The following is a 10,349-nucleotide window of genomic DNA, read 5'->3' as shown; positions in this document are numbered from 1 at the left end:
AAACCTCTCGTTTTTTCTTTCCTTCCTTTATTGACCAGTTGCTCAAAACATTCAGTATAATAAAAGTTCAGGCTTAAAATGATGACATTACAACCCTTCTCTATTCAAATAACTACAAAGACAAACAAGAACTTAAATTTTCTTTTGTTACATTAACAAAATAGGGGTGGTTCTTCCAGAAAATTCTGAGCTGTCAAATTTATCTTTCTTCCTGAAGTTAGGTTGAAATCTAACAGATGGGAACACAGTGGGTTTTGGCAGAATGCCTGGCAGGTATGACACAAGCACCCCACAGGACTGCCTACTGCCTCAGAAGCCTGCCAATGGCGACCCAAGCAAGCGGATAAGCAAACAGAAAGCACCCGAGACCAGGAGAGAGGGAGCGACACTCCTGGTGTTGCACCAAATAGCTTGAGGAAAGAAAGGTGCTTTTCAAATCTCTACCCGTCTACAAATTGAGCAAGTCTCTCCTAAATTTTATAGAGGGAAGTAAAACACAGTGAAAAATTTAAATAAAATATGTCAAAAAGAGTAAATAGCTCTCATTAAAATGCAGCATTAAAACTAAAAGTTTGTTTTTATTTTTAATTAAAAGGATTCTGTACCTTTTTTTTCTTTTCTTTTTTCAGACAGAGTTTCTCTGTGGCTTTGGAGGTTGTAGACCAGGCTGGTCTTGAACTCACAGAGATCCTCCTACCTCTGCCTCCTGAGTACTGGGATTAAAGGCGTGCACCACCAACAACCAGCTTGTTTACGGTTTTTGAGACAGGGTATATGTGGTAGTTTGAATGTAATTGGTCCCCATAAACTCATAGGGAGTGGCACTATTGGAGGTGTGGCCTTATTGGAGGAAGTGTGTCACTGTAGGGGTGGGCTTTGAAGTTGCCTATGCTCAAGACAGCACACAGTGAGTCAGCTGACTTCCTGTTGTCTGCAAGATATATGACTCTATTTCTCCAGCACCACGTCTGCCTGCACACAGCCATGTTCCTGTCATGATAATAATGGGCTGAACCTCTGAAAGTGTGAGCCCCAATTAAATGTTTTCTTTTTAAGAGTTGCCGTGGTCTCTTCACAGCAATAAAAACTCAGACTAAGACAGTATGTAAATCAGGCTAGCCTCAAATTCATAGAGATCCACTTGTTACTGCCTCCAGAGTACTGGATTAAAAGTGTACACCATCACAGATTTCAGCTAAGAAACTACTTTAAAAGAATTCCTGAACCCCCAATAGAGTAATGGCTCAGTTGTTAAGAACATTTGTTGTTCTTGTAGAGAAATGGGTTTGATTCCCAGCACCCACATGACAGCTCACAATTGTCTGTAACTCCAATTCCAAGGGATCTAATGCCTCTTTGGACTTCCACAGGCTATTGCATGCAAAGAGTGCAAACATATATACTCAGACACACACATACACATGAAATAAATAAAAAATGAATGTATTAAGTGTGTGCACATGCATGTATATAGTATGCATGTACACACATGTGCATACCTCAGAGCATTTATGGAGGCTGAATGACATCCTTCAGAAGTCAATTCCTTCTTGTACCTTGTGGGTCCCAGGGACTGAACTGAGGTCCCTGGGCTTGTCACTAAACTCCTTTCCCCAATGAACCAGCTCACCCACACAATAGCAAAAGAGACTAAAGTAGAAAATGGGCATTCAATAGAAAAACACGTGAATCATTGAAAATCTTTTTTTTTTTTTTTTTTGGTTTTTCAAGACAGAGTTTCTCTGTATTGTTTTGGAGCCCATCCTGGAACTCACTCTGAAGACCAGGCTGGCCTCAAATTCACAGAGATCCGCCTGCCTCTGTCTGCCTCCAGAGTGCTGGGGTTAAAGGTTTGTGCCACCAATGCCTCACTTCATTGAAAATCTTTAAAAAAATAAATTCAACAAGCTCTGGCAAGATCACTAAAATGAGAAAGAAAAACATAACTATTCATAAGTGAGATAATGTGGCCCTATTATGGACCCTACTGTAATGGGGCTCTGGCAATTAGGATTCCTACAGAAAATACCTTGCTTCGGTGAATATGGACCCATAAGGGCTGGGGCTGTAATTCAGTAGTACATCATTTGGCTATGGCAGGCCCTGGGTCCAGTCTCCAGCACTACCACAGGAAGGTACAAGTCACCATTTTAGCCAGGGAGCTTCTAGGACCTAACCAGTGGCTTCAGGTGGGAGTGGGGTTGGGTGGAGGGGACCCCATTTCTGCACGCATCTTGGCTCCTCCTCTTTTCCAGAAAGGGTTTCAGGGTTTCTCTGTGTAGCCCTGGCTATTATCCTGCAACTTGCTCTGTATACCAGGCTGGCCTCGAACTCACAGAGATCCGCCTGCCTCCGCCTCCCGAGTGCTGGGATTAAAGGCGTGCACCACCAACGCCCGGCCCAGCTGAGGAATTTTATTCTTCAGCCTCCCAGACCTGTGACTCCTGTAGGTGACCTGAAGACTTGCTCCACAAGAGACTGCTCTTGGTTGGCACCCGGAAGGGCTCTGTGAACTTTCAGAGCTGCAATGGTGCTCAGTCAACAGCTGCTGCTACCTAGGATTCATTCAGTCCTTCGTGGCAGTCTGTTTTGCGTTATTTTATCCAATTGAAGGTTGTTAATCCTGAATTGACAAGTAAGTGCTTCCCCTCTGTGCTCTGCATTGTCTGCCCACGCCATTCTTTGAGGGGGATGGGGTAAGAACCTATAGGGGACAGGAGATGGCCTCTACCAGCCAGTTTAAGCCTATCTTTAAAAAAATGAAAAGACAACTTTATTGAGTCAATTATTTCCCTCCACATTTTATGGGCTCCAGGGATTGAACTCTGTCCATCAGTTTTGCGCGGCAAGCACCTTGCTGGCCCATTTGGACTGATTTTTTTATATTATATTATTTATTTTATGTATATGAGGGCTGTATCTGCGTGTACACCTACATGCCAGAAGAGGGCATCAGATCCCATTACAGATGGTCTCAACTGCTGAGACATCACTCCAGGCCCCAGGTTTGGCTTTTATCTCTGAGGAGGAGACTTGTTTTTTACCTCAAGCTGGCCTCAAGGCCCTGCCCCTCCAGTCTCAACTTCAAGTGCTGGATTAACCAGTGTACATCACTAGATAAAACATCGAAGGGTCAGTATGGTGGCCCATAGTTGTGATCTCAGGACTCCAGTGGCAGGGAAAGACGATGCTGAGTTCCGGGTCAACTTGGCTGCATAGGAAGATCTCCTCAAAAAGATAAACGATACATAAATAATAAAAGCAAAGCACCAGCAGTTACAGGGCCAACAGATGGCTCCGTGGGCAAAACACTTGCTGTGAAAGTCCAAGGGTCCTGACTGTGATCCTGGACACAGGTAAAGGCAAAGGAAAGAAACAACTCCATAGAGTTGTGCTCTGACGTTCACACATGGGCCATGGTGCAATCTCTCTCTCTCTCTCTCTCTCTCTCTCTCTCTCTCTCTCTCTCTCTCTCTCTCTCTCTCTCTCTCTCTCTCTCTCTCTCTCTCTCTCTCTCTCTCTCTCACACACACACACACACACGTCTTTCATACACACATGATAATAATGTGCAGTACGCAGATGGTGTGCTTATTTCATTTAGGGTAAATGAGTGGAATGACCTTGGGCTCTGCAAATAGTTTACAAAGGACTGGGCTGAGGGCGGGGCTCACTTAAAGTGCTTGCCCAGTTTGCTCGAGGACCTGGGCTGGAACCCAGTATGCCATAACCAGGAATGATGTTTCATGCTTGTTCATCCCATCACTTCAGAGGTGGAGGCAGGAGAAACAGAAGCTGAAGGCTATCATCAACATTACGGTTGAGTTCAAGGCTAACTTGGGCTATGTGAGACCCTGTCTCAAAAACCAAAGCAAAGGGACTGCAGGGATGAGGCATTATTAGGAGGTGTATGGCTCTTGTAGAGGACTTGAGTTCAGTTCCCAACACACGTTGGGCAGTTTCAAGGGATCTGATGCCCTCTTCTGGTTTATGCGGGCACCTGCACTCACGTGCACATAATCATACATAAGCACACACATAACTCGGTGGTGGTGGTGGCGCACACCTTTAATCCCAGCACTCAGGAGTCAGAGGCAGGTGGATCTCCAGGTTTGAGGCCAGCCTGGTCTACAAAGTGAGTTCCAGGACAGCCGAAGCTACACAGAGAAACCCTGTCTGAAAACCCAAAACTTTTCCCCCCCAAAACTCTTAAAAAATAACGATAACAAAACAAAAGAACAAAGGATTAAAATTGCCTTATGGGCTCTTTGTGTTTGGGGGGATGTTTTGGCACTAGACTTTGAACTTAGGGCCCCTTATAGAATGGATAAGGACCTCACCCCCAAGCTACACCGCCAGTTCTTTCTTTCTGTGTTTGTTTTGAGAGAGACTCTAAAGTACTCAGACTGTCACTGAACTCACTGTACATGCCTGATTGATAGACTCTGCACAATGGGGACTGCAAACCTGTGCCAGCAGGCCTGGGGGAGGGCTCACTGACTTTGTGACAATCCACCAAGCACACATGACACGTATTCCACAAACATATTATTCTTCAAGAAAAAAAATCATTTCTGAATCTAACTGTATCTCTTCACTAGTATTAAAGTATTTACTAAATAGCCACGTGCACAGCCCAGTGTACCAAATACCAACAGAGATAAAGGGCAGAGGCAGCCCCTAACGCTCTGCACATTTCTTTCTCACGCAGATAATATGCGTGAGGACAGATACATGCCAGACCAGAGCCTCATACTAGCTGACCACTGATGACCCCAAGTGCTGCCTGTCTTTGTCTGAGATAAAAGCATAGCTCAGCGCTGGCACATTTCTTCAGCAGCCTCTGCCCTACACTCCTGGAGTCGTGTATGTGCTGTTTAATGTCTGTGGGGACCCTCGATGCCCTTCCCACAGTCGATCAAAAGAGTGGCTCCCATGAGACACATGGAATGGGGTGTGTCCTCTCCTTTATAATTCTAATACAGTCTTCTTGTTGTTTCTCAGTGCTAGGGATCAAACCCAAGGCACAGAGGAGGTAAGCCCCCCACCTCTGAGCTACACCGCTAGCCTGAACTCAGTATTTACAATCTTCATGATGTCTTGCGATATCGTGAGAGGTGCTATACTTTTGTTGAGGTTGTTGCTTGGTTGCTCAGGATAAACCTGGGGCCTTCATCATCCTAAGTATATACTCTACCCCTGAGTGGTACCCCTGACACTATGGGCAATTATTTACTTTGTTAATTTATTCTGGTGTTGTTTTAAAATAATTTTTGTTATTTAGTTATGTGTGTGCGTGAGTTATGAGTACAAAATGGAGTTGGTTTCCACTTGGAGCCGGAGTTTCAGATGCTTTGAACCACTGGATGCAGGTGCTGGGAATGGAACTCTGGAAGAGCAGTGTGTGTATGTGCCCTTAACCACTGAATCATCTCTCTAGCCCTATTTAAAAAATAATTTTAAGTTGACCCATGTTCTTTTCATTGCAGGATTCTTTTTTCCCCTTCTTTACCCTAGTTCTAAGCATTGATATCCATGGAATTAAACTTTTTAATTTAGTTATTTTGTTTTGTTTGTTTTGTTTTTTTTTTTTGCTGTGTAACCATGGCTGTCCTGGAACTCACTCTATAGACCAAACTGGCCTCAAACTTAGAGATCCGCCTGCTTCTGCCTCAGAGTGCTGGGATTAAATGTGTGCGCCATCACGCCTGACTTAAATGTTTTTGTTCCATCATCTAAATTTATTCCTGGGAAACAAGCACATGCATAGCCCAGGCTAATGACTGTGCTGGGAATGTGGCAGAACAGGCCTGTGAACCCATCGTCCAGAGATGGAAGGAGGAGGGGTACAGGGGTTCAAGGCCATCCTAGACAACATGACCAAGTTATATTACAGTCACAAGAGTCCCTTGCTTTCTGTGTCTGTTGGAATGCACGGAGTGGGCGATCAGAGGATGAGATAGCCTTGGAGATGCAGAATGGATCCGTTTGTGCTCTGCAAACATTTAAGAATTAACTGATTGTGTGTGTGTGTGTGTGTGTGTGTGTGTGTGTGTGTGTGTGTGTGTAAGTCAGAGGATACCTTGTGAGAGACGGCTCTTTTCCTCTACTCAGTGGCCCTGGGGATAAACTTAAACTGTCAGGCTTTGAGGAAGTTTCTTCATCCACTAAGACATCTCTCCAGCCCTCATTGTTCTTTTTGTTGTTGTTGTTGTTGCTACTTTAGACACAGGATCTCAAGCAGCCTAGGCCAGCCTCAAACTTTTGTAGTTGAGGCGGTCCTTGAACTACCAGTCCTCCTTGCTTGCCCCTCCAGTGCTGAGACTTCAGGCCTGAGCCGCCACACCCAGATTACTGATTTCTTTACCTGAATCAAAAGGTGAACATTGTCTTTTAGGAAAATGAGTGAGGGTTTGAAAAGGTCTTACTGTGTTTGCCAAGGATGACCATGGTGATCTTAAACTTTTGAACCTTCTGCCTCACCAACTAAGTGTTGATATTACAGCCATGTGTAACTATACCCAGTTTATATGGTGCAAGGGGTTGTAGATGGAGTTTCTGTCCTGCCGGTCCTATAGCTGTTTAGTCCCAAATAAACACACAGAGGCTTATGTTAATTAAAAATTGCTTGGCTAATGGCTCAGGTTTCTTACTGGCTAGCTCTCCACATAGTCTTGTCTTACCAGTAATGCCCCGACCTCTTGCTTCCTCAGCAGCTACATGGCGTCTCCCTGACTCTGCCTACTACCTTTCTCTATCCCTGTTTGGATTTCCCACTTGGCTAAATCCTGCCTGTCTATTGACTGAAATAGCTTTATTGATAATCCAATAAGAGAAACATATATTCACAGCATATAGAAAGATATCCCTCATCAGGGGGTTGAACCCTATGCCTCATAGACACTAGGCCAACAGTCTACCAGATGAGCTGTATTCCGGGATCCTTTATTTTGGATTGTTATTTTGTTAGACTACATTTCCATTTGTATGTGTGTGCCTGTGCTATACTTGTTTTGTCACTATGGCTCTGTAGGAGATCAGGTACTGTGGTACCTCCAGCATTGTTTCTGCTTAGGATATTTGTCTATTTAGGGGTCTTCTGTGCTTCTGTGAGTTTTAAGATTACTTTTCTAGTTTGGTCAGGAATGTTATATTTTGATGTGTATTGATCTGGGTAGTATAGCCAATCCACAAACATGGGATGCCTTTCCATCTCCTAGTGTCTTCTTCAATTCCTTAAGTGTCTTAAAGCTTCCATTGAAAAGTTCCTTTACCTCCCTGGTTAGGTTTATTATGAGTTTTTGTTTGTTTGTTTGTTTGTTTGAAATAGTTTTGTTATTTCCAAATGCACACTTGACTGAACCTGTTCTTGCATTTCTCCAGCAGAACAGGTGTAAATTTCTTGGGCTCTGTGCTTTGAAACCAGCTCGATGAGCCCTTCACTAATTATCTTCTGAAGGGCTTCTGTGTTGCAGAGAGAGACCACAACCTGAGTAACGAACTTAGAGTGGGGAACTTCCTTGTAGATGTTGTCACACATAGCTTGGTCAAACAGGACTGCATTGTTGAGTTTGGCTGGCACTTAGCCTTTGGACCACTTCCATTTTGGCTTAGTTCCTAGACTTGTTTATTGGGTCTTCCTTTCTTATCCAACTTTTTGCATTTTTCTTCATCTTGTTGTCTTTGTGGCATGGTGATACTGAATGCTTGGGAGAGGTAACAATCACTGCAGCCTCAATCTATTAGGTAAGTTGTTTTTTGGTGTTTTTGTTTGTTTGTTTTTCTTAAGAGGATTATGGCCGGGCGTTGGTGGCGCACGCCTTTAATCCCAGCACTCGGGAGGCAGAGGCAGGTGGATCTCTGTGAGTTCGAGACCAGCCTGGTCTACAGAGTGAGTTCCAGGACAGCCTCCAAAGCCACAGAGAAACCCTGTCTCGAAAAACCAAAAAAAAAAAAAAAAAAAAAACCAAAAAAAAAAAAAACCAAAAAAAAAAAAAAGAGGATTATGATATGACTAGGAATGACTAGGATATCCTTGCATCTTGCTACTTTGCCAAAAGTGTTTAAATGCTCTCTGAGAGTTCTTGATAGTTCTTAAGGTTATTTTGTTTTAGTTTTGTAGTGTTGGGAATTGAATTTAGGCCCTTATCCATGCTAGGCTTTGTTCCACAACTGAGCTATAGTGTCTGCTCTGTAGGGACTTTTAAGTGTAGGGTCATGTGCTCTGTAAATGGGCATACTTTGGTTTTGTTCTTTCTATTTATATGTTTTTAATCCCTGACACATGGTGTTCTAGTTTGGTTTCAGTAGCTGTTATAAAACACTGACCAAAAGCAACTTGAGGAGGAAAGGGTTTATTTGGCTTACACCATGAAGAGATGCCAAGGCAGAAACCTCAAGTGATAAATTCCCTCCATCAGATTGGCCTGTGGGTGTATCTATGGGACATTTTTTAAATTGCTCATTGATGTAGGATGGCCAAGTCCACTGTGGGTGGTGCCATTCCTAGCCAGGTGTACCCGGACTGTAAGAGAAAAGAAACTGAGCAAGCCAGAGGTAGCAAGCCAGAAAACAGTGTTTCTCCATGGCTTTGCCTGAGTTCCTGCTCCCAGATTCCTGCATTGTTGAGATGCTCATGTAAATTCTGTCTCCAAGTCCATTCTGGGCGACTTCCTTCCTTCCTTCCTTCCTTCCTTCCTTCCTTCCTTCCTTCCTTCCTTTCTTTTTTCTTCCTTCCTTCCTTTCTTTCTTTCTTTATTTCCTTCCTTCCTTTCCTTCCTTCCTTCCTTTCCTTCCTTCCTTCCTTCTTCCTTTCTTTCTTTCTTTCTTCCTTCCTTTCCTTCCTTCCTTTCTCTCCTTCCTTCCTTCCTTCCTTCCTTTGTTTCTTTCTTTCTTTCCTTCCTTCCTTCTTCCTTCTTCCTTCCTTCCTTCCTTCCTTCCTTCCTTCCTTCCTTTGTTTCTTTGTTTCTTTCTTTTTGAGACACGGTCTCAAGAGGCCCAGGCTGAGGCCAGGTGGTGGTGGTACATGCCTTTAGTCCCAGCACTTGGGAAGCAGCTCTCTGTGAGCTTGAGGCTAGCATGGTCTACAGTTCCAGTTCCAGGACTGGTTCCATAGCTACTGGGAAATCCTGTCTTGAAAAACAAATAAACAAAAATGAAGTCCAGGCTGTCCTCAAACTTCTCATACAGCCAAGGATGTCATCTTCCTATTTCCACGTCCTGTGTTCTGGGATTACAGGCACATACTACCATGCTCAGGTTATAGGGTGCCTGGGATCAAATCAGGGTTTCGTGCATACTTCTATCTGAGTCATATTTCCAGCCATGTATTATATTTACTCATGTACATATGTTGAATCATCTTTGCATTCCTGGAATGAAACCAACTTGACCTTACTATCTAGAAAGTGCTATTGAATTGAGTTTGCATGTGTTCATTGAGAATTTTTTGTTTCTATGTTTATTAGGGAAATATTTGTCAAGTTTTTCTTTCCTTCCTTCCTTCCTTCCTTCCTTTCTTTTGGTTTAACTGTATGTGTTTTTGACATTAGAGTAATACTAACTTTACAGAGAGCTTTTGGCTGTTCCCCAGCCACCCTGTTTTATGGGATATGTTGAGGAGCCTGACGATGACTGCTAAAAGTCTGACGGAATGCAGCAGGGGATTCTCCTGGTCCTGGCATTCCTTGGTTGGGAGACTTTTCAGTCTGATTGCTTGTAATAGATCTGTTTAAAGTGTTTATGCACAACTTGATTTTGGTGAGTTATGTGTATAGGGATTTATTCATTTCTCCTAGCTGTTGTAAAGTTCCCTTTTTTCATATCTAGTTTTAAATTTTAGTTTCATAATACAAGATGAAGGTGTAGTGGTTCATGCCTTTAATCCCAGCTTTAGGAGGCAAGTGGATCTCTGTGAGTTCTGGGCCACTCTGAGCTATATAGTGAGACCTTGTCTCAAACAATGACAGCAAAAACCTTTTAATTTTTTAAGACTTACTTTATTATTAATTTATGAAAATGTGTGTGTCTGTGTGTGCCCACATATGGGTGCTCCCACAGAGGCCTGACATCCCCTGCATCCAGAATTACAGACAGTTGTCAGCCTCTCAATATGGGCACTGAAAATGTGTTGGGGAAGTCCTGTTATTTGCCTGTTATTTGTCAATAAAGTACTGTTGAGCCAATAGGAATCTAGATGGGAGGGACTAGGAGTCCAGGAGGATTCTGGGAAGGAGAAACACAAGGGAGTCAACATGTAACGCCATGGGGTAGGAGCCCGGAACTATTCTTCAGTAAGAGACATACTTAGATTAACAATTATGGGGTAATTACTTAAGTCAGAGCTAGCC

The sequence above is a fragment of the Mesocricetus auratus genome, unplaced genomic scaffold (genome assembly GCF_017639785.1).
Source record: "Mesocricetus auratus isolate SY011 unplaced genomic scaffold, BCM_Maur_2.0 Super-Scaffold_15014, whole genome shotgun sequence".
NCBI lineage: Eukaryota > Metazoa > Chordata > Mammalia > Rodentia > Cricetidae > Mesocricetus > Mesocricetus auratus.
Note: the sequence above shows the minus strand (reverse complement) of the source record.